Consider the following 24386-nt stretch of genomic DNA (forward strand, 5'->3'; position numbering starts at 1 on the left):
AAGGTAAAAAAAAATAGAGAGAAAGAGAGAGAGAGAGAGAGAGAAAAAGTAGAAAGGGTATAAAAAGTCGAGTTTTTATTTTTATATCGGCTTAAAGGGCGTCCGAATCGGGAGGGAGATTTTTTTCGTCCTCTCATCGGCGGAACGAGGTACGTGCCACGGTCGCGACCGCTGGATCCGCACGAGTCGATCCCCTTTTATGGCTTTCCCAGGACGAGATTCTCAGGAACACCGTGCACCGAAATGGTGGACCTCCTATGGTCTCTCTTTCTCTCTCTTACTCACTCTCTTTTTCCCTTTGAGAGAAGAACGGTAGAATCGTTGGAAGAATCGGTGTATCGATCATTGCGAGTTTGTCAACTCTTTCTCTCTTTCTCTCTTCCGAGGATCATTTCCTAGCTCGTGTCTTTCTTCTTGGGTGGTCCTACGAGTTATTAACACACACACACACGCACAAACGCAGGGAGAAAGAGAGAGAGAGAGAGAGAGAGAGAGGGACGCGTTGTTTTTCAAGAGTACTTCGTTCTAATAAATATTAAGTTTGGTTCTTTTCCTCTCTCCTTTTTTGTTTTTTGTTTTTCTAAAGCTAGCAAGCAAGCATAACAACGAATGTTTCCGTAGGTTTCTCGTGAAAATAAAAAAGAACGAGGAAAAGGAAAAAGAAAACAAAAACGAGAGAATCCATCGACGTCGTTTAAGTGTCGACGTATCAATTAATGTGAAATATATCTATGTATGTATGTGTTTCCTCTCACGAAGAAAAAAAATAAGAAAAGAAAAGGAAAGTTGATCGAGCCAATCAAGTTACCACTCGATTGTACATAAGAGAAAGAACAGCAAAGCCGAAGGAGTAATAATACGGTCGAAAAAAGGCACGTAGAAGCGGCGCGTTCACGTCTAATCTGAAGGCTCAACCATGGCGTGTATCGTAATTCAACGGTTTATGGGAACCTTACACGTCGTGTAAAAAAGTCGGAACTCTGTATAAGATTGTCAACGGGGACAGAGAACGAACACGTGAAAACCTTTCGAGACCAATCAGCTCCGGCATTATGCCCGTCACACAAGGGCGAAGACGCAAAAGCAAGAGGACCTGAAATACCTCTTGGGTGGCCGTCCCCATAAAACGCTTTGCGTTCTTAATATTATGCAGGACACGCATCTATATAAAGCGTTCCCAATTATGCATCGACTTAGCCGAAGAAAAACTTTGAAGTTCGAGTAAAAATAGTTGTTCGAGCGGCAATCAGAAATGGAGGTTCAGAATGTAACGCGAAGCGCGCCGAGTTCCTTCCTAGTATCGACTTGTGCGTTCAACAAGTAAATAAATATCGAGAAAAAAATATTCCGATAACTTCGATATAAATTTCTATATCGAAAAGATCATCGTCGTTGTTACGTGCAACATATATACGAGAAAAGGATAGAAAAGAAAGAAGTCCCGAGAAATCAAGCCAATATCTCAAAGTCGATCTCACGATCGTCCAGGACGACAGAACATCGTAGTAGAGTATCGTAGAAACATTCTAGCGACTTTCTAATCCACGACACGTCCCCTTCGAGATTTTCTTCGAGCCCCATGGTAACTCGTACCTTAGCTGGTCGTGCCGAATGCCAAAGAGTCTTCGACTTTTTCGCGGTTCGTTTCATCCCTGCCAGGATAGAGTGCATAGATCACCAGGTGTCGCTCTGTTTATACCGCAAACGTCCAAACAAGTCGGCTTGGCTTCCCCTTGGGTCTATTAAGTGCCGGGTCTTTCAAAAGATCTACACGGATGGAAACGGGGAAGGGAAAGAAAAAAGGGAAGGCGCGCGTTCTATACCTGAATCCAAAGAGGATCCTGGATGCTGACTGTCCTGTTGGCAACCATTGATGTCACCGCACTGATCCAAAGGACGAGTCGACTATTCGGGGCGTGCCTTCTTCTCTGGTACCCATGGTTATCTTCTTCTTCTTCCTCTCCTTCTTCTTCTTCTTCTTCTTCTTCCTTTTCTTCCTCTTCTTCTTATTTTGCTTTTTCTTAATCCTTGTGTCTCTTCTACACACTCACGCCAACAAGCGAGTATCCTATCGATCTCTATCTCGCGACACCATAACATCCTTTTCTTGATCCGCCGACATCGACCTCCAACGATATCTTCGACCATACCCTTTCCATGGACGAATCCGACTCATCCTACCTTTCTCTTTACCTTTCCACCGTGTCCTCCCCATTAGGACGTCTCATTTTCGTATCGCTTCGCGTTATCTACCAGAATTTTTGTCCCTCCAACTACAAACGCATCCAACGGGTCGCTTCGACTTTATTCTTTACTCCTCTCCCGACTTCTTCGTTGATCTTTTCGGTGATCTTTTTAAGATCCAACGATAGCGTACGAAGTGTTTAGAAAATAGGACTTTATAACATACGGCGTAGGTCTTTGCCCATGTCGTCACTTTAGCCGTCTTGTTACGTTTAGGACGTTAGTGAGATATCTGTCAATTTTTAATCGTACAGTTTATCGATAGTGTTAGAAAATGCGTATGTATTTTACAAAGCAAAATATACAACAGGAGGTAAACGTATAATCGGTTTATTTATACCTACTAGAAATTCTACGATATCTTTCGATGTAATTCGAAAGTTTCAGTTCATCATTCGACGTACCATTTATATGACCAAATTAGAATCAAGAGAACAATGTACCAATTTACGATCGATCGAATCATCTCATTAGTACTCTCGCTCTACGTCCATAATGTATTCGCACGATCCGTATTTTATCCCTCCGGCTTGGTAATACGTATTCATTACTAGCAAAAGGGCGTACGCTCTAAATGATTAGCTGTTTGGTTACGCCCAGACAACGGCAGTCTGCCAGTCATCGCGATGGAGTCAATCGTTATAAAACGTGATTAGAAAAATTATTCCTAATGGTTTTCACTTTTACAACATTCAACAAATTTTTCTACGACTAAATCGATTCATCTTACGTATCTAATATCGGATCGAGTCCACGATACGATATAAATTAAACTAACAATTTATTTTATCAATATTTAAACATCTACTGTAACAATCAGAACGTACAAAAAGTTTGTCGTATTCTCATACGTCCTCTAGTTTACAAAAAGAATCAAATTTACGAGAAGGAACAAGTAGTACTCCGTAGTTCTCCCGATCTTTCCTGATTCTTCAACCTGACTGAAGGTAGCAGCACCGATAGGACTCGCCTTAGCACGAAAAGGTAGCCGAAGGAAAGGCATCGAAACTCGCGGAAGCGAGTCGACTGAGAAAGTAACAGCTGTGTCTGGTGTTTCTCCCTTTTTCGAACGTGAGCAGAGAACACGTAGGGTGTAGGACGAAGGACGAACGGTAGGAAGAGATAGAGAGTAGGAGACTCATACATCAGAGACACGTCCCATTCTTTCATTTCCATGCAGTGTGACACGCGCGCTTCGTCTTCGCGAACGCATTAGCAAGCTGTTCGCTAGGACAGTCGAGATTTTCTTCCTGGAGAAAAGAAGAAGAAAAAGAAGGGAAAAAAGAGGAAACACGACTAAAGAAGAAAATCTGTTCGTTCTTCGAATGACACGAGACAGCTGGAATGCGTCTTCGAGAACGAGGGGACGCAAAAATTTAACGTTTAATAAAAAGAAAAACTTGAAGGAAATACTGTCTGGCCATTCAACGTTCTTATAAGACGATCGCAAGTGGATTAGGATCGATATGAATTTGTTATTTTTATGGATTACAATATGAATGCTAAGTCGACAGTTTCGTAAAGTATAAGAATGAAATTGTAATATAAAATCGAATAGAGTCGAATAATTTTGCGAAGAATAAACTGGATTTCAAAGGGACGATCTATTGTCGGAGCTGGTGGTCTTATTTTCTTAAATCCTTTCGAACGGAGGGTATGTACCTAAACGATAGGCTAAAGAAAAGTCGGAAAAATGACAAAGGAACAAAGGCTAAGTGTGGACTACCGTAAATGCGTAAGAATCCTCACGCCTCTCTTTATCTTCTCTCTTCAAGGATCGGTCTCCTTCTGTCTTTTCTCTTTGGTAAAACGGCCACCTAGGTCGCACGGATCGGTCCGGATAGCCACTCAAAGCGCCGTCGGGTTTCTCGTGGTCGTATAATGGCGCCCGTTTGTCAAAACACGTCAAAACACAATCCCGGCCACGAAATCCTCTCGGTCCAAGCAGTCACGCCCCGCGATGCATCATGCGTCCTGGTGCTCGGCCTCGTCGCTTTCAGGTAGATATCGTCTTGGTCTACAGAAAAAGAGAGAGAGAGAGAGAGAGAGAGAAAATGTGTACACGTAAAGCGCCTCCTCGAGGCGAACCTCTTGTTGCCGAGTCACTGGAACAACATTACTCTCCTTCTCTCTTTCCTCTCGTTCTATCTTCAAACGTGAAAATTCTCTTCTTCGCGTAACGATCCATTGCCGACGGCTCTGCTCTCCTGTTTTTCCAATCTCCAACCTCGAATCTCGACAAGAACGAAGTATTAATGATTTATAGGAAAAGTTAAAAAGAGCTTCCAGCGATTTGTTAATTTAGATTTGGTGTCTTTGAATTTTTTTCTTAGTTCTTCTTACTTCTTCTTCTTCTTCGTTTGCTTCCTCTTCTTACTCACTTGCTGTCTTTTCTTTTTCTTTTCTCTCTCTCTCTCTTTCTCTCTCTCTTTTAATTACGCCAAAGCGCTGTCTTCGTGTTCATTTAACGAGCGATCAGTTAATGTGACTTATAAGTTTATAACGTGCCTAACTCCTCTCATTTTCTCTCGGCAGCCATTTCCTCCACGAAGCAGGAAGCCGTGTTACCTTAGATCCTGACTTTATTTATGCAAAGACACTTGCGTGCGTTTCCTTATCGGCCGATTAGGAGGAGCATTATTAGGTGACAGAGATCGCGTGGTAACTGGTGTTGCAGCCAAGTTTCGCATAATGGCGAACGGTCACGTTAACTTAGCGAGAACGACTAGTATATGAGGAAATTTAAAAGAGAGTAAGAGTGAGAAAGAGAAAGAGAGTCAAATATTCGACGACGTACAAACATATACTTACCCGGACAACGTGCAATCACGTTGAAAAATAAAACGAGTATAGTTCACTGTGCGAAGAGAATATTAAATCATCGAGTCGCGAAATTAATAAATGAAAGTACCATCGATAACGATGGTGACGATCACGACGATGACGATGACGACGACGACGACGACGACGACGACGACGACGACGACGACGACGACGACGACGACGATGCCACGATCTTATTTTTTCAATTGGAATATTAATAAACGCATTAATACGAAATTGAATAACGAATGAAATTGAACGAAAATTATTATCTATTATTTTAAATGACATTTGCTAAGTAATTATTTTCTTGAAATAACATCGATATACCTATATTACTTTCGAGTCTCTAATTGCGAACTATCTTGTTTCTAATTTGAAGAAAAAAAATTTTTCTTTTTTTACGTATATAAGATAAAGTCATAAAAATTTAACTTTCACGGAAGCAAATCTAAATATCAAAGCATTTATTATATTTATTATTCGAAATTTAGTCAATCTATATATATATATGTGTGTGTGTGTGTGTGTATGTATGTATACATATATATACGTAAATACCTATATTGTGCATTAAAATCAACGCTGTTAACGAGTCGACAAGGAAAATAAGAAGAAAATAAGAGGCACGTTAATGCACGAGAGCCTTGCTTCGTCTGATCTTGGCGAACTCGCACGAAGCACAAAGTATTTTTTATCGGCCTATCCACCGCAAGTCAAAGTGCCCTTTTCACATAATAACGCAGCTCACAATCAAGAGCGGCTTGATTAGACGACGCGGAAGTGCGTCGAAATGGCCTTTTAAAACTCCTTCGCGCGAGTTCAACCGTTCCATAAGTGCACTATCGTATGAACCTTAAGACGTTGCGGGCTCGAACAAAATTTTATTTAATCGCTCCTAATTCGACGCTCATTAAAATCACTATAAAACGATCGACTCTCCGTTACGTTCGATTAACTATTTCGAGGAAGTCGTAAACCCTCTTTCAATCTTCCTTCCTTTCGATCTTTGTCGTTTATTTATTTTATTTTTTTTTTTTTATTGATAGAAAAATAAATCTTATATTTACGAGAAATGTTTATATTGCGTTATGTGCGTACGACAACGGTTTATTTATACAACCCGATATACTATAATATATTATACCTATTATGAATCCGATCGTCTTTGAATTCTATCGCAATAATAGTTCTCGATTTGCCAACACATCATCCCCTCCCCTATAATACGAAGCATCCATTAAGTATATCCGACCGCGTTTTGGCACGTACACCCTCTCGATGGTACAGAAAAACGTGGTATGATTTGCGATCGACCAATGAGAGTACATCTGTCCTCCGGTGAAGTCCATTCGCCTCGCTAAACGTCACAAATGGGCCGCGTTCCATCTGCTAAGAACGAGATGACGAATGTCTCCCGGTAGACGCACAAAGGGGAGAGAGGACGATCGTTTACGTATAAGTGTGTATAAGTATTTGTAATTTATATATATGTGTGTGTGTGTGTGCGCATGTACGTGTCTATGAAATCGCAGGAGGAAAAAGAGCGAGGAGAAAATTGTGTACGCCCCACATGAAAAGAGATAGATAGATGGATAGATAGATACATAGATAGATAGAAAGAAAGAAAGAGAAAGAGATAGTCCGACACGACCACCTCTGTATACACACAACAACGAAATTTGATTTTCTTGTCGCCCTTACAATACTCAATTATCCTCGTCAGACGGGGGGATGAAACATCTGTCGTCGGCACCCTCTGCCTACCCATAAATACAACTCCTTTCCCCATTAACGGATCGACGTACATAACGTATAGGTACGTGTTACGATTCATGAATGCCAAGGACTGCCACTATCGTTACTACGTATTCACACGACTGATGTCATACCTGTTTCTACGAAGAGATGCTTTTTCTGTTGTTATTCTTTTCTTTGTTTCTTTTCACGACAATAATAAATATCCTCGCCTTCGTGCCTCGTAACATCGTATGTAGCCTCGCTGCGAGAATTCCATATGATAATATCGAAGGAAGGTCGTTGAGAACGTAAACAGATTATTTCGCGGAGGGCTCAACGAGCATCTTCTGTCCGGTAGTAATTCAGTACTTATCCTTCGTGATATTCTACAACACGTATATTCGTAGCGTATCAATCTTGTTTCTCAAGACAGCTCGCAACACTTTCCTATTAAAGAATTAACATCGATGGTGTTGGAGCATACGAAGCGATGGAAAGAGAGGAGAAGAAGATGGGGTAAGTAAAAGAAAGAGAGCAAATAAGAGTTAGGCCTATTATTTGCTCGTCGAGTAGAGTCTAGAAGAAGCGATTATAAGGAGAGTCGAGAAGACAGCGCGAAGGCCAGTATACTAGGCTCTCGCAAAGAGCCTAACGCTTGCCAGGACGGCAGGATGGAAGTGTTGATCCCATAACAAACTCAATCCAGCGCCGTGTGTAAAAGCTTCATTTAGCCGTAGCATTCAGTCGAGTCAGAGAAGAGGCGCGTAGATAAGTGTATAGGTGATGGGTTCTCCTCCTCTCTTTCTTTTCTCTTCTCTCTTCCTCTTTCTTTTCTTTCTTTCTCCCTCGCACTCCACGATCCTCAGAAAGGTTCCTCTTCGAGCGATCAGATTTGATGGACCGATCGTTATGGATTATAATTACTCGCCAAGCCGACCAGCCCTCCTTCCAACGCGTTCTATTCACTTTGGATGTATAAATGTGAATATATATAAACTTGTGTGTGTGTGTGTGTTTGTGTGTATACACGCACGTGTGTATGCGCGTATCTGTTCGATTTACGTACACAGAAATAAATCGAGAAAGGTATACGTAGGTGAGGGATCCTGTTGCCTCCTGACTCAGAAGAGGGCCCTGAGAGTATCCCCACCTTCGTCCTTTACCAACCAATACCACAACAGCTTCGAGCTCACCGACATACACCTCCTGCTCCCCTTCCGCCGTCCTCTTTTTACCAGTCGCCCGGTACACGGGGGAAACATGGCCGCATGCCTCCTCACATGGGCCAAACAATGGCGGATACATGGAGCCGGCCTGTTGTTTGCCCGCTCGTGTTTCGATGAAGTAGGGCCCCGCACAATACCGTCGCCCTTCCTTCCTTCTTTCCTTCCTTCCTTCCTTCCTTCCTTCCTTCCTTCCTTCCTTCCTTCATTCTTCTTTTTCTTCTTCTTCTTCTCCTTCTTCCTACCTTTGTCTCTTTTTATTTCTCACGACTTTTCCCCTAATCGCAAATAAAATCAATCTCTCTTCTCTTTTACCGAGAATCTCGATCGATTTGTTTATTAAAGACGACAACGATTTCAAAAACGAACTAATTCATTTTCCTCCGTTCTTTCTCTGACAACAACCTACGAAGAATTTAACAATTTAATTACACGTTATTATCGATGATATAAGAAAAAAAAAAACACGTCGTAATATCTATCATAAGACATTTTAGATCAGGTAATTGTAATAATCGATATCTTCTACGAAAGATCTACGTAATTGCTTTCTACATTTTATTACAGTAATTTAATTGTTTACCTATAATATCTTATATATATATAATTTATTTATACCTAATACTTGTACGTAATAGAAAGAAATAAAAAAAAGAAAAATTATGTAAATATAAATATATGAAAATGGTAACGCGTCGTCTAAGATTTAAGAAATATCCATTAGGTTAGAAATTTTTCACGGTGCTTCTTCGTGTCTCTTGGTACACCGAGGCAATATTTTCACGACATCTCGAGCGTGCCCACTAACTTACCTCATACGGATCAGATAATGGCGGACATGGGCCGGCCTCTGTCCACCGGCTCGTGTTCTGCTGACGTAGAACCCAGATCGCATAATACCAGGCGAGACCATATTCTCATTCTATTTCTCCTTCTTCTTCTCCATCTTCTTATTTTCATTCTTATTCTTATTCTTATTTTTATTCATTTCTTTTTTCGTCCTCTTTTATCGGTCTCTTCTTTCACATTGGATTCGTGATGTGCTTGGATCCATTGAAAAGGCTTTCGCTCGCACAGACAAGACTTAAATAAGACGTGGATAACATATACGAGAGAAAGAAGAAGAAAGAAAGACAGAAAGACAGAAAGAAAGAAAGAAAGAAAGATAGAAAGAAAGAGAGAGAGAGAGAGAGAAAGAGAGAGAGAGAAAAGTTGTTCGACGAGGAATTAAACGGAGCCCAGGAGAATTACGCGCCATCAAAGTGTACTACGTCTTTCGGTATTGGATTACACGTACGGAAAATTTAACGGGCGACGTCTTAAGCGCATTTTGTTGTTCGTATAACGAACGAACCATATACAGATATATGTATGCGTGTGTGTGTGCGTATGTATCCACATGTGTGTGCGCGCGTGGAAAGTAGTCAAACGCGATAGATATATTTCATTGTAAATAAACGTGTGGATTTAATCGTTGTGGCTTGATCCTAATGAATTTACAGAAATACTATAAACGTATTCGGACACACACGTATATATATATATATATATATATATATATATATATATATATATGTATGTATGTATATGGAACACATACGTACGTAAATATTATATACATATCTATATACAGTTATTTTTAAAAAGGAATTTTCAAGGTCCGTCGGATGTTTCATCGTCGTACGTAGTCGACGAGTTTATTTATTGCTTCTTAAACTCTCGAAAAACACGACCCACCCATAGCCGTTAATTCGTTTTAATTGATTACAATAAAGTTCTCGCGCGTGATAACGCTTTCAAATCGAATTGTTGCGTAATCGTCAGCCGACAGGTGTTGCATCGTCGTATTATGTCGATTATACCTACCTGCATGCATGTAGCATAGCTGACGATCGTCTTCAGCCAACTTGGTAGGACAAATAATTCTTATAGCGTAATTTAACCGAGCGGATCCGCGTGCGATTTACGACGATGTAAGGTGCGTTTCATTTACTTTACTGCTTATACACCTTTGAAGAGAGAAAAACAGAAAGAGAGAGAGAGAGAGAGAAAGAGAGAGAGTACGGCGAGTTGTATTTTAGTCTTTTCAGTGGCTTCATGCCTGACTCGTTTGCCGGTATGTATCTATAGATCCGTTTCGTGGATTATTCGAATATTTAATAGCCGAGTCGGCGCGTGTTCGCTAAGCTAATGAGCCGAACACCCAGTCTCTCTTTCTCTCTCTCTCTCTCTCTCTCTCTCTCTCTCTCTCTCTCTCTTATCGATTGTTAGAAATATGATATAAGAAGTAGAACGTGGCTGCTTTCAACTGCCAGATTATATTCGACCTAACTATAATTTTACCGTAGCGATCGTATCTTACATTATCTTTGTAAGAGATAGGTAAGAGACTTTAGATTTCATTAAAAGACGTATTTATCAAACGTGAAACATTAGTAATTCATAAGGCATTCATTTATATGTATACCTATAGAGAAAGAGAAAGAGAGATAGAGATCCCCCTCGACCCATCTCACCCCCGCAAACGTATAGCATAAATCGTAATTCCCATATTGAAACACAGATTTCTGAACGAGCTGTTTTATTAGCGGCTTCGAGAAAAGGAACATGAATTTTTTGTATCCACCAAGTCCCAATACTTTAACACTGACCCCTTCCTGCGAGCCCTCGTCGAGCTTTATATATAGTTTATATATAGTATATATATATATATATATATATATATATATATATATATAGTTTCTATTTAACTCCGGTTATATATGTAAACGCGGACCAAATCGTTAACCATTTTAACCAAGATTTTCTACCGGTCGTAGGCACCCGACGAACACGACCAGAAAAAAGAAAAGAAAGAAGGAAAAAGAAATAATCATCGGAATGTGGACGGCTCGTTGTTGTTAACGCTCGCAGAGGATTATAATTCACGCGTGAATCTTATTCGACTCAGGAGGGGGTAACTAGTTAACGTGACTTAGAAAATCGAGACTCTTTCAATCAGAAAATTGGAAATATAATAAAATGAAATAAAAGAAGATACAATTTCGAAGAATATGGAAGGTAATATAGAAAGTAAGAATGAAAGAGGGTTTTTATGATAGAAAACAAAAAAAAACGGAAAAAGAAAGAAATAAAAAAGAGAAAGAGAGAGAATTGGGAAAAAAGAAATGGCGGCGGACATCATGAAGCAGGTTTCTCGAGAAAGTAACTCGTTTTTGCGAAGTCATACGGAATGGTAGCCGGTGACGATGAGGATACCGATGTTTGAATATCGTTCAATTTTCAATTCGACGAGGGTCGGTCGAAAGAAAGAAAGAGAAAGAAAGAGAGAGAGAGAGAGAGAGAGAGAGAAGGTGAAGAAGAGGAAAAATGGAAAACAGAAAGAGAGGGAGAGCAAAAAAGAAGCGCAGCTGGTACGCAGCACGAGGGAATTGGACCAATCAGAAGCAACGGGCTCGAACGTAGAGAGGCACTATTAATCCCGAGGGATTTGCTATGGGGTTTTTACCTTCGTGATCCGTACTCAGGGTGGCGTTGCGGTCGGAGCTGCGGTTTGATTTATCTCGAGCCGCTTCTCACGCAACCGCGATAACTCACCGACCCTTAATTTCTATTTTTCACCCTCCTCCTTCTCTTTCTTCTTCTTCTTCTTCTTCTTCTTCTTCAACATGACCACCACCTCCTCTTCTCCTCCTCTTCTTCCTCTTTCTCTTCCCTCCCTTCCTACGTACACGCTGCTTCTTCATCGGGATCAACGAGACTATTGCATGATACTCGCGACGAAAGTAACGTCAAAATAATTTCCAATAAGAATTAAAGCATTAAATGTAATGAGAAAAAGAAAAAATAAACTATAGGAAGGAAAGAGAAAGAAAGAGTTAAAAGAACCATTGCGTTACGTAAAAGTGAAATTTCAATGATTGTCAGCTGGACGTTTAACTGTTTATACAGTTGTACCATCTCGATAATACGATTTCGGGACGTCCTAAAAATTGTCAGAAAAGCATCGAGCCGGTCCAAGTATTCGCGAATCGTCGATCCTTCTTCGTCGTTCCTAATACCATTGAAGCACCTGAATCTACACTATAAAGTCATCGTAGCGGTATCTGTTTCAATTCACTCGTCGATCACTCGACGATCTGTTTTTCTTTCTTTTATTTTTTTTTCTTCTTCATCGCCATATATAAAACTTTCACGAGCACGAGGAATCGATTTTGAATCCGTACATATATATATATATATATATATATATATATATGATACTTACTTATTCTACATTAATTATCTCATCGTCTTTAGTGGTAAACGTAAGACATAGGTGTGTATTTTTAGATTACCAAGAAAACACCTTTCATCCTTTCCCTGCTTTTCAATTAGGTTACATCGAAAGCCGTGCGATTGCGTATTAAAAACGTATTATAAATAATACAGCGATGGTATCGATGAGTTATTATCTTTGGTGGACTCTTCGGAGTGGAAAGGTAAACGATAATTATAGATGGAAGATCGAATCGCCGATGGGGAAGAGATCTCCAGTGAGAAAAGATGTTTTTAGTAGGTGGAGCCTGCGGAGCTAGCCAGGGTGTGGCTCCTGAGGAACGTACGAGGGTAGTTAGTATAGACAGGAAGTACGATAGAGAGGGGCTGAAAATGATTTAGGTTCTTCCTGACGCTATGGCGTACGGGGGTCGATGCTCGATGGGGTGGTAAATGGGTGGCTCTAAAGGGGGAGGTATAAGGGAAGAGGGAGGAGGGTTTGTTTCAATATGAACCAGCTGGCGCCTCGCACGCGGATCATCGTTGATACCTATGTTCCATTTCGATGAAAACCGGCTTTACTACGTCCCACGTTTCGTCGCCTTTGAAAGGAAAGAAAAAAAAATTGAAAAAAAAAAACCGGGGAAAAAAGAAAAAAGAAAAAAGAGTCGACGAGTTCGCGAAACGACTTTGTAAATTATATCGCGTGGTAAATCGGAGATCGTAGTGCACGTGCTGGAAAGTGGACGTGTAGTATTTCGTGTTTGATATTATTGCCTCGTCAAACACATACACGTACACGCACAGAGAAAGATATGCAATGATATAAGTATAGAATATTAATTCTTTTTTTTTCTCCACGATAATATGTAGCTATACTTTCTTTCTACGAAAAAATAAATACCTACATATATTCTCATTATTTAATAAACGAAGATATAAGAGAATGAATATTTAAAATATTAAAGTTCATTAACATATTTTCATAGAGAACGACACGTCTCGAATTCAGGTATGTATGTTTGTATATTACAGAAATGAAAGAATTCTTTTACCACGATTTCAAAAGAAAGAAAAAAGAAGTAAAAGGGAAGAAGTAGTGAAGAGACCTTCAGAGTTAAATGGCGATACGCGCGTGTCCTGCCAGCGGGACGCAAAGTTTTCGTGTCAAGCGAGCAATCGATAGGATCCCTTGGAGCGACAATGAACCGGCCCGGGACAAGCAAAAACACGGCTACCGCCCACTCGATCGTTTGTATTTTCGGGTACATTGTCGTTTTTCTTGTTGTACCAGTCGTCATCGTCGTCATCGTCTTCGTCTTCGTCTTCGTCTTCGTTGTTGTTCTCGTCGTCATCGTCCTCGTCTTTTGACCGTTTTTAAACAGTATTGTCGAACGTTACCACAACGACACAATGTTTACCAACGGGACAAAAAGGTCAGATTTGTACGTCGGAAACATCCCGTTCGTTCTTACAATGAACAACAATAAACAAACGCGTTCGATATCCACGTGTAACTTCGTTCACGTTTACACAGCTTTTGGAGATTTATTGTTGCCCGGAAAGATTCTTCTTCCTTGCTTTGAAAGCATCCCTTGTGTATTTTCTTCAAAATAGTATCATCGAGTCATCGTATAAGAGATAAAAATTCTTTATAAAACGTCCGCCTATCAAATGAATCTAAATTTAAGTTTAACGAAAGTTAGACGTAGGTTTTGTTCCTAAACTGTAAAAACAAAAGTCAATTTTGATGTAGAGTTCTATATACGAGTCATTATCGCGAGACTCTTTTCAACGTAGGAAATACAAAAAAAAAAAAGAAAAAAAGAGGAAGAAGAAAAAGAAGAAGAAGAAGAGGAAGAGGAGGAGGAAGAAGAATTTCTTTTTGTCCTGAAAATGCCGACAGGAGGCTCTAGACCAGTTCTGCCGACGATACTTAGCCCTTAGACACCTGGCAGCCCCGAAGCTTTCTCTCCCATCTTCTTCTACCTTCAGAAAGTGTAGAATAGAAAATTATGTGGACGAAGGGAGATGACGCGTGGTCTTCGAGAGGAACCTCACAAATCACCATCGGCCATTATTTCGATCCCTTCGTTTCTCTGGCAAAATATAATGTATCTACAACGAGCGCAGCGTTCTTTAAAAAAAAAAAAAAAAAGAAGAAAAAGAAGGAGAAGTAGAGAAAAAGAAAGAAAGAAAGAAAAACAAAGATAAGGAAAAGAAAAAGAAAAAAAGTAACATTAAATATCGCATTGAAATATTGAAATACGTCGTAGTAACTTTTAATAAAAATTCATTCATATATATATATATATCCAACTTTTAATCTATTTTTTAATAATTTCAAAATTCCAGGAGAAAACGATAAAGAGAAATGAATTTCACTTCTCGTCGGTCGTTTTACGCGGTTTTAAGTGGGGGAGCTCGGTGGCGCGTATGGCGGCTATGAGAAGCCGATTAGCTTGAGACTGTGTTAAATTCTCTTGTAGGCGCGAAGGACGGTGGCAGGGACGACGTCGACGATGGCGGTAGTGGTTCCAATGGTTACGACGGTGGTGTGCCGGTAGAGGCAAAACGGACGATCGTACTCGAGGACATAATTTACGCTTGGGAAAGGGCGAAGTAGCGACAGCATTAGTAGCTAAGTGGGACCCTACGTTATCCTATATCCCTTGTGGAGGATTGCACCTTTGTGAGAGCTTACGTGCATGCACGAATATACGTATGTATCTCTGCTACGTTTGTTTGAGTAGGTATATGTAGATATCTATGTATATACTTAAATATATATATGTATGTGTGTATACATATATGGACGAATCCTCTCCTTCGAAGCGATTCCTATCTGCAGTGGGCCACTCGCCACGATGGAGAACACCAAGAACCATACAGATTACGATCTTCCATCCTAACCACCGGGACGAGAGCGAGCCTTTAAGGTAAAAAATGCTCGCGTTGTCCACCTTCTCTCTCTTTTTCTCTCTCTCTCTGTCTCTCTCTCTCTCTCTCTCTCTCTCTCTCTCTATCTATCTTTCTCCTTTCCCTTTTTCCTTTCTCTCTTATTGTCACGCTTCTTGTTATTGTTATTGCTTCTGCCCGTTATCATTGTCACCGTCGTTATTGTTGCTGCACCATGACGCGCTTACGCGAAACGATACGACTTCGCGCTCTTTCGAAATACGCATTATAATACGAAGGGCATTACCATTCGCCGCATAAAGCGAAGTGCACGCGATAAATCAACGTATACCGGGCTTTCTTCTTCTACTTCTTCTTCTTCTTCTTCTTCTTCTTCTTCTTCCTCTTCTTCTTCTTCTTCTTCTTCTTCTTCTTCTTCTTCTTCTTTTTCTTCTTCTTCTTCGTCGATCGACGAAAATATTCCTTAGGGCTACGTGCTCGAGATCTGTTACTCGGCGATCGCCAAGAATCACTTTGAAATCACGATCTATAGGCGTCGTTCGAGAGTCGATATAACGAGCCTTAGTGCGCGGTAGCACAAAGAGAGATCGATAGGATAGATCGATCGATGGATCATAGAGATCCAACGTCGATAGGAACTATCTCGTTATATCGATTTGAAAGAAAATCAATAATATGCGAACCATCCAAAAATATTACTTATTATCATCTTTATGAAATTTGTTTAGCGAAAATATTTGAATTGTTTTACGATCTACACCTGGTTCGAAATGATAACCTAAGAATTCGAGAGTCTACTTTCGGAACGTAAGATTTCTAAATCCGTCGCTATTTAAGACCGATCGGATATGGAGGCATTCGAATATATTAAAAGAAAACGATCGAACATTTAGAAGCCGGCCGGTGTCTCGCGCGTAGTGTGTACGTATGTGTGTGTGTGTGTCTCCCTTTTTTCCCCTCCTCCCGCCACCTTATAAGCCCCACTGTCCACCCACCCTTGCTCTTTCCTTTCCTCGATTAATTAGACCCAAAATGGCCACCGTCGTTCTCTCGCTCTCCTGGACCACCATTTTATCTGAGGTGTTTCACCGGCCGGATTCGACGTTAAGCGTCGAACGTGGTCGCTCGTAAAGTAGAGATAAGTCGCCGCCTACCAGAAAGGATCGCCGAAACGGCAGCAGCTGCACCGTAGATATTATGGCGCCGAAAGGAGGCTGGAAAGGATAAATCCTTGGAGATTAGATCGTGGGTCCTGGCTCGAGTTTCCAACTCGAAGAAATAAAGAGAAAGAAAGAGAGAAGTCAACGCGAACTTCCAAAGTTTTACATCGAAAGTTTAACTCTTAATGATATTAGAAGAACGTACTTACCTAAGCTAAGTTTCTAATCTTGATGTTAATCATATCGATAAAACACGTCCTAGGTAACTCGTTTGAAACTCTACTGGTATCGTAGAGCGAAATTGAAATTGAATTGAACTTTCGAGTCGAACAAATTCTTGATTCCCGAGACTTGTATCGAGTCGAGTCCTGATTAGAGTCTAAGTTAGAGCGAATAAATACCGTTCGTTAAGAGCCATTTCGTTCTCAATGGGAAATCTAAGATGGATAATCCTCTTAACTAGATGTACTGGTACAAACATATCTACTTACTTTACATGACTAATCACGATATTATCATTCGTCGAACGTAGGTATCTGATTGGTTTAGAAACGAGTAAACGAAAGCGGAACGGATTTGACGAGGAACGAAGAAATGTAAAGGAAAGGAAAATGCTGTTAATCGCATAGCTCGCTTGCCGTCCAAGGCTAAAAGCGTGCTTAGCGAATGAGAAACTTAGACGCGAAGTGCTAATTTTCTTTCTTTCTCTCTCTCTCTCTCTCTCTCTCTCTCTCTCTCTCTCTCTCTCTCTCTCTCTCTCGTAATTAAGGACAATTACGAGCTCGTACGAACGATTAAAACAGGCCGCTCGCCTTAGAAGAAGCTCGGATCTGACTCTAGTTCTACCATGGCGGGTCTTTACAAGCCGTTGAATATCGCGAAAATCGTGTTTACAACGGCGCGTAACGTTTCGTTCCCTCGTTATCCTTATCGTAACATGCGCGTTAAGTATCGTGACGGGATATCAAAATATCGTTGAGAAAGTCAACGAAGACTATAGGAATAATCTTCCATAAAAAGAAAAAGAGAGAAAACTATTCGCAGATCGAAAGAGAACAGAATTTAATAAAATGATGATAAATTAACGTAACTATATTAAATAAGATAAGAATCTCTAAATAGAATGAACAAATGACATGTAAATCGTTATAAAATCGCTCGTTATAATGTAACACGAAAAATCATGTCGAGTATGGGTATCCGCACAAAATATATTCTCTTTCATCCCAGCTAAAAAAGAAGAAAAAAAAACCATAAAGATAGTTTCAATTCGAACGTATCTTTTCGTTGTGAATAGGAACGAACGAAGGCATCGATGTTGAACGAATAAGAAATAAAAAACAAGAAGAAGAAGAAGAAGGAAAGGAAGGAAAAGAAAAGACAAAAAAATATGAAGGAGGTAGGTACGTAAAAGAGGCACGCATGGTGGCTAAGAACGTAGCGAAGAAAACGAAATAATTGCCTTCTTAAAGTGGCACGAAGGCACATAATTTCTCACGAAAGGGGGCGAGATTCTCTGGAGCGAGCGAACGAGAGAAAGAAAGAAGAAAGAAGGAAGGAAATAAATAAAGGAGAAGAAGAAGGAGAAGAAGATGGCTTCGCGGTAAAGAGGGACCAATTTCGTCGCTAAAAGGGACGAGTATAATAATGCAATTATTGGCGCTCCATCTCTCTCTCTGCGTCTGCATGTTGTGCATGCGCCTCAGAACGCCGTTCTTATTAGCAGGCAATATTTTAATCTCAAATTGGATCTAATGACGTTCGTAATTCGCGTGAGCCCACCGGCCTCTCTTCCTCTCTCTCTCTCTCTCTCTCTGTCTCTCTCTCAATCTCTCTCGCTCTCTCTTTCGCTCTCTCTTTATCTCTGTAGCTCTCCCTCCCTCTCTCCCTCTCTCTCTCTCTCTCTCTCTTTTTCTTTCTTTTTCGATCGAAGAAACTCTTCGATCGTACTCTTCTCTTTCGCTCTTCTTATCCGTCGCTTATTATAAGATACCCAATGAATTTCTTTTTCAATGAAAGATTTTCTTCTTCAAACAAAACGATATCGTATTATCATCGTTATTCAAGAGAAACAAATTAACTGTCACATGCCAGTTGTTATATACTCTTATCTTATATAAATCGATGTAATTTCAATTATATCCAACAGTAGGTAGGATAGGAAGGAAACATCTTGGAATTGATTGGAAAGGGTAAAGAAAATCGCTCAATCGTGAGAATCGATTTAAGAAACGATTGAATCGTTTCGTAAATAATAATCCTATAATTCGCACCAAGTATCACAGAGTCGGATCACTGACAAATGATAGCCGTGTGAACGCTAAAAACGGATAATGAAGAGTCTCTTATGAGAGCGCCAAATTTGAACACGCGTTCGTGCGTTTGGAAGTTTTAAGTCGATGTCGTTTGCAAGAAACATCTGCGGTTAAGAAAGAGAAAGACAGATAGATAGAGAAAGAGAGAAAAAGAGAGAGAGAGAGAGAGAGAGGCGAAGAAAATGAACAAAAAAGAGAGAAAGAGAGAGAGAAGATTTCTTCTGGTACGCGTTCATCTCGGCGAGATCTCGAGGGCGTGACGAGATACGAGAGGCAGAGTCAAGAAAAGAAAAGAAAAAAAAGGAACAAAAAACAAAAACTGATTGCAGGTACCCACGAGCAGCACTCAATTCAGATAATGGAATGACTTGATCGTACTACCACCACCTTCATCACCAACACCGCCACCGCCACCACCATCACCACCACCACCACCACCACCAGCACCATCACCATCACCATCAGGTTCGTCTTCGCGCGTACACCGTCCATCAGCCTCAAGGCCTTTTACCCAGGCCGGAATAAATTGCCATGCAGGGTGCGGCATTTCCAACCAGCTTACGCCGATTCCGTGCTTGTATACCACCTAAGTATCCGCGATTGGTATCCCATTTAAGGTGGCTTTCATTCTCATTAAAACCACCGCGATCGAACGAAACGCATTTATTATCCTCTTCCTCTTCCTCCATCTATTCCCCACCTTCAACTCTTTCTTCATTTCACCCATACGTTTTTCCACGTTACGGATACGAACATGGCATTTTTCTTTCGAAATTAGATGACATTTGTTTTTATATAAAAAAGAAGAAGGAAAGAGAGCATTGATTTACTTACGGATAGAAAGAAAGAAAAAAAGATATATATATATATATATATAGAAAGAGAAAGAGAGAGAAAGGGAAGAATCCGTCCTAGATTAGAAGAGCGTTTTTGCGCAGAATCACTCTGTGAGAGATCTCACGAGACGAGTATCGTTTTGCCAACGAGATAACGCACGCCTTCGGTGCCTCTTTCACAATCACGAAAGACGCATACCTATTTACGTATATATGTACATTGTGCATACGTAAGTAAGTAAGTAAGTAAGCAAGTAAGTAAGTAAGTACGTATACAGTACAATACGGACAAATCGAAATCGATACGCAGCTTCTTCTCGCTCGAGGATAATTTCAAGTTGGATCTATGAATCTTCCTCTTTTGCATATTCTCCTTCCTTCTTATAACACGTTGTTATATTCAGAATATACCCCGACATACACTATTATTGCTTTTCATTTTATGTATGTACTCTTCAACGTAAAATCATTTAGTATCGCATTATAAAAAAGAAAAAATAAAAGAGAGAGAGACAAAGAATGAGTAACAGTGAGAAAGATATATATATATATATATATATATATATATACACACACACACACACACTATAAAGAGATTGCTATACCAAGAAGACAATGGTTTAAATTTGAAATATAAAAAGTAGAGGATGAGCTGGCAAAAATCATTCAACGAGGATGGAAACTAACTCGTGATGGTGTTAAACGAAATAGAAGGGGGAAAAAAGGAAAAAAAGAAGAAAATAAAAGATACAAAGTGAGAGAGAAAGAGAGAGTGAAAGAAAAAGGGATAGCTTAAAAAGCGCAGCGTGGCGATGGCGGACGGAACGATCTAACTCGGCTTAACTACATAACTACATCTTTCTTTTACGTTCCACCCGAGTAGGGCCCGCGGCCACTTACCTTCTTCACCCTTTGCCAGCTTCGCCCTCTGTTCCTTTCCCTTTCTCTCTCTCTCTCTCTCTCTCTCTTTTTCTTTCTCTCTCTCTTTCTTTCTTTCCTCATCCGTACGACTTTGTCTTCTCCTGTTTTCTCCCTCTTCTCTCCTTTCTCATCAGCCATCCCCCTTCCCTTCTTACGTCCGCGCTATATCTTTCTCTCCCTCTTCCTCTTTCACCTTCCACGATCATCCCAGTCTCTCTTTTCGTCTCTCTCTCTCTCTCTCTCTCTCTCTTTCTCTGTATCTGTATCTATCTCTCTTTCTCTCCTTCTCTCATACTCTCTTTCTCGTTCCTACTCTTCCTTCCTCGTTCGTTGCACCGCCTTTCTGCGTTACGGTGCGATCCAGCGGAGTCGTCGGCACGGAAAAAAGGCGGCCCTAAAAGAACTTCATATTTTTTATGCCCTGACAGCGACTTGGGTGGTCCAAAATGGCCGCCCAATGATGTAATATAGTGCTCTCGCTACGAGCCATCTCTCTCTCTCTCTCTCTCTCTCTCTCTCTCTCTCTCTCTCTCTCTGTTTCGAAGAGAAGATGCTCAAAGTGAACGCGTTTAAAAATGCAAACTTTCTTTTCCTTTTCTTCTCCTCCCACTTTCCGCGCCTCTGGAAAACGCAGGTGTTTATAATGTTACCCTTGTTGTTATTTGCAATCTATGTATATCGAAAATGGCAAAAATGGCGGACAGCCAACGTATACACGGTTACGTGCAAGAAAGACTTTCGTGGACCAAGATCGAACGCGTTGCCTTCCGGCGACGGACGATAATTGTCTGCCGCGCGTGGACGGTTAATAGTATAGGTGTACCGAGGCGCGAACTCTTCTCCCGCATCAATAACGATGAAGAACGTGTTAATATCGTGTCGAGATAGTTAAGCGTTAGGTTTCACGTACGTTAGCTTAAAAAAACTTTTTGAGATAAGTGTAATAAGAAGATAGTTATACGAGCGTGAAAATCGATTGGTTGTAATTTAATAAAGCTAATATAAAAAATATTTTTTTATTATAGAAAGATTAAAAATATCTATGCAAAACGGTCCATGGGTTATTTTAATTGGAATGATTAATTGATGCTTTATTCATATTCTTTTTTGGATAAAAGGATTAGATTACGGTAAGACATCGTTGACCTCCTATAAACAAGTACTTTGACACATACGCATACATCATACGTAATCATTAAAATATAAAATTCTAAGTCGTTATCACAATATCCATCGTTTATATTTTGATAGTGTTCGCTTAATTTTAACATTACCAATTTTTTCCGAAATATTTATTACTTCAATAACAATTTTAATTCTCAATTATGAATATAGTCGATGTAAAACGTATTACTTTTTATATATACTCGATCAATGTTCTACAACGTGTTAAAGATGTTCGAATCTTTTCCCAGGTTGTTCTGTATCATTAAGAAAAAAAAAAAAAGAAAAAAGAAAGAAAGAAAAAAAGAAAAGGAAAGAAACGTAATTTCCGATGTTTCAGGTTGGGCCGAGCTTTCTGAAGTTGGAAGAGCGCTTCCGAAATGATTTCCGAGAGAAATAAGTCGTATCCTGATCGCTATGAGTCGGAATCTGAGTCGGAATCGGAGTCGGAGTCGGAGTCGGAGTCAAAGTCGAGTCGAGTCGAGTAGAATAGAGTAGAGTCGGCACTACCATTTGCGGTACTTCACCAATTCCACGCCCATCCGAAAGTTTTACGAGCGTAGCTGCGCCCTCGGTTCGCCGAGCTATGTTTATCCACTGGCACCGGGAAATCTCGGTTAAGTCGATGCGGTACGGAAACCGCAATATTCTTTCCTCTTCCATTGCCAGCAACCCAGCGACGATCGTAACCGTCGCGTCGAAGGGCCACCGACGAATTAGGATCGGACGCCGAAATGGGCGGAAAAGGCGGCGTAGCTTCTCGAAAATGGCGTTAAAATCGTCTCACGAACGATATTATTCGTCTTAGGTCGAAGCCAAATTTTATGACTAACCATAATATCCTGAGAAAGAGAAAAGAGAGAAAGAGAGAAAGAAAGAGAGAGAGGTCGAAGTTCGATTTCCGGTGAAGACGTAGATATAGGCGAGAAGAGAGAAACGAATTTCGAATGTGGCGCCAAAAAGTCGAATGCACAAATTGCAGAGGGCGCAGGTAATTTATCTTTTATTGTGATATTGACAATGATTTGAATAATGACATTGATGATTGAAATCAAATTTTACGACAAGCTGTAACACCCTGCGAGACAGAGAAAGAGAGAGAAGTTGAATTTCCATTTCCGATGAAGACATAGGTACAGACGTAAAGAAGAGAAAAATGAATTTGGCGGCAAAAAGTGGTGTGCTCGAATTGCAGAATGCGCAGATGATTCGTCTTTAGTAATAATATTAATAATAATTTCAATAATGATATTGGATAAGAAAGAAACGTAAGGAAGAAAAAGAAAGTCAAATAAGAAGACAGAGAGACAGACAAGAGAGGAGAGAGAGGGAGGGAAAGAGAGAAAAAGAGAGAAAGGAAAAAAAATAAAAGAGAGATGAAGAAGTGCAGAAGCGTTTAGCGCTGGAAGCGATTGGTCGACGCCATTACTCACGCCGTTTGCGCCTGCCACATGGCTCGATGGGTCCAATCTTATCCGTACCTTCTCCTCCTCCTCCTCCTCCTCCTCCTCCTCCTCCTCCTCCTCCTCCTCCTTCTTCTTCTTCTTCTTCTTCTTCTTCGTTTCCTCTCTTACCTTTTTCGCTTCGTCCTTCGTACGATCTTGTTCCGTTCTCTCCTTTCTTCTCTTCTTTTCTCTTCTCTTCTCTTTATAGAAAACTCTCGCCTTCTCTCAAGCGCAAAGTCTGACAGCTGTATCGCATCGACATTCTGAAATTCTCACCTCTTTCAGCTACTTCTTTCTGTTAACGAAGCAAGGAACAACGTCTAGACGGTCTCTTTGTAGATATCCGACGTTATGAAGACGTTACCGGTAACGATAACGCGACAATGACGACAACGACGACGACAACGACAACGACGACATACGAAGCATTCTTCGAGCAATACGAACATTATCTGATGCCTCGACATACGTCTTCAGGTTGACAGTCGATCGTTAAGAGAACCAGAATCAGAAATCCGAAGGAAGAAATCCTTCTCTCCTGATCGTTTTCATTCCTCAATCTTTTTTAAAATGTCTTCCTTTATTATTGAATTTTGGGACATAACTTAATTTCGAATAACTTACGAATAGAAAATTATGGGACTTTTTATTAACCGAACGAAAATAACGTTCTCTCGTATTACTCTGCTCGATGATGATGATTTTTTTTTAAATATAGAGTGTCTTAAATAATATATATATATATATATATATATATATATATATATATATACACACATACACATTTAATTTTCTACATAATTCTTTGAGATACAAAATACATTTCAGATTCCGCATAAGACTTTTAATAAATCAATTGAATACACGAAGAAGGTAAGAAAAATAATTTTTTCATTAAAAATGAATAAAACTGACTAGATGGACTGTGTCCTTAATTATATTATATATGTGTATATGTATATATATATATACACACAAACATATTTAATTTTCTACATAATTCTTTGAGATACAAAATACATTTCAGATTCGGCATAAGACTTTTAATAAATCAATTGAATACACGAAGAAGGTAAGAAAAATAATTTTATCATTAAAAATGAATAAAACTGACTAGATGGACTGCATCCTTAATTATATTATATATGTGTATATATATATATATATATATATATACACACATGAGAATTTTATTTCTCTAACCGTGTTACTTCAATAGCCAATGTGTTCTGTGCTGCTTCTTCATTACGTGACGATATTACCAACGTTTTCTTGCGAGCAATAAACGTGGACTTCGCGAGAAGTCCAACCAGATGTCACCGGAAAGCGTCATATACGC

General features: G+C 40.0%; 1 long non-coding RNA gene across 1 annotated transcript; it reads left to right on the forward strand.

Annotated features, from left to right (window-relative positions):
• The first annotated feature begins 14687 nt into the window (after window positions 1-14687).
• On the forward strand, window positions 14688-21449 carry LOC127062146 (uncharacterized). The gene is made up of 2 exons (XR_007781077.1): window positions 14688-15226; window positions 19011-21449. It is a non-coding gene; the product is annotated as an uncharacterized LOC127062146 (long non-coding RNA).
• Window positions 21450-24386: the final 2937 nt, after the last annotated feature.

The sequence above is a fragment of the Vespula vulgaris genome, chromosome 3 (genome assembly GCF_905475345.1).
Source record: "Vespula vulgaris chromosome 3, iyVesVulg1.1, whole genome shotgun sequence".
Classification (NCBI taxonomy): domain Eukaryota; kingdom Metazoa; phylum Arthropoda; class Insecta; order Hymenoptera; family Vespidae; genus Vespula; species Vespula vulgaris.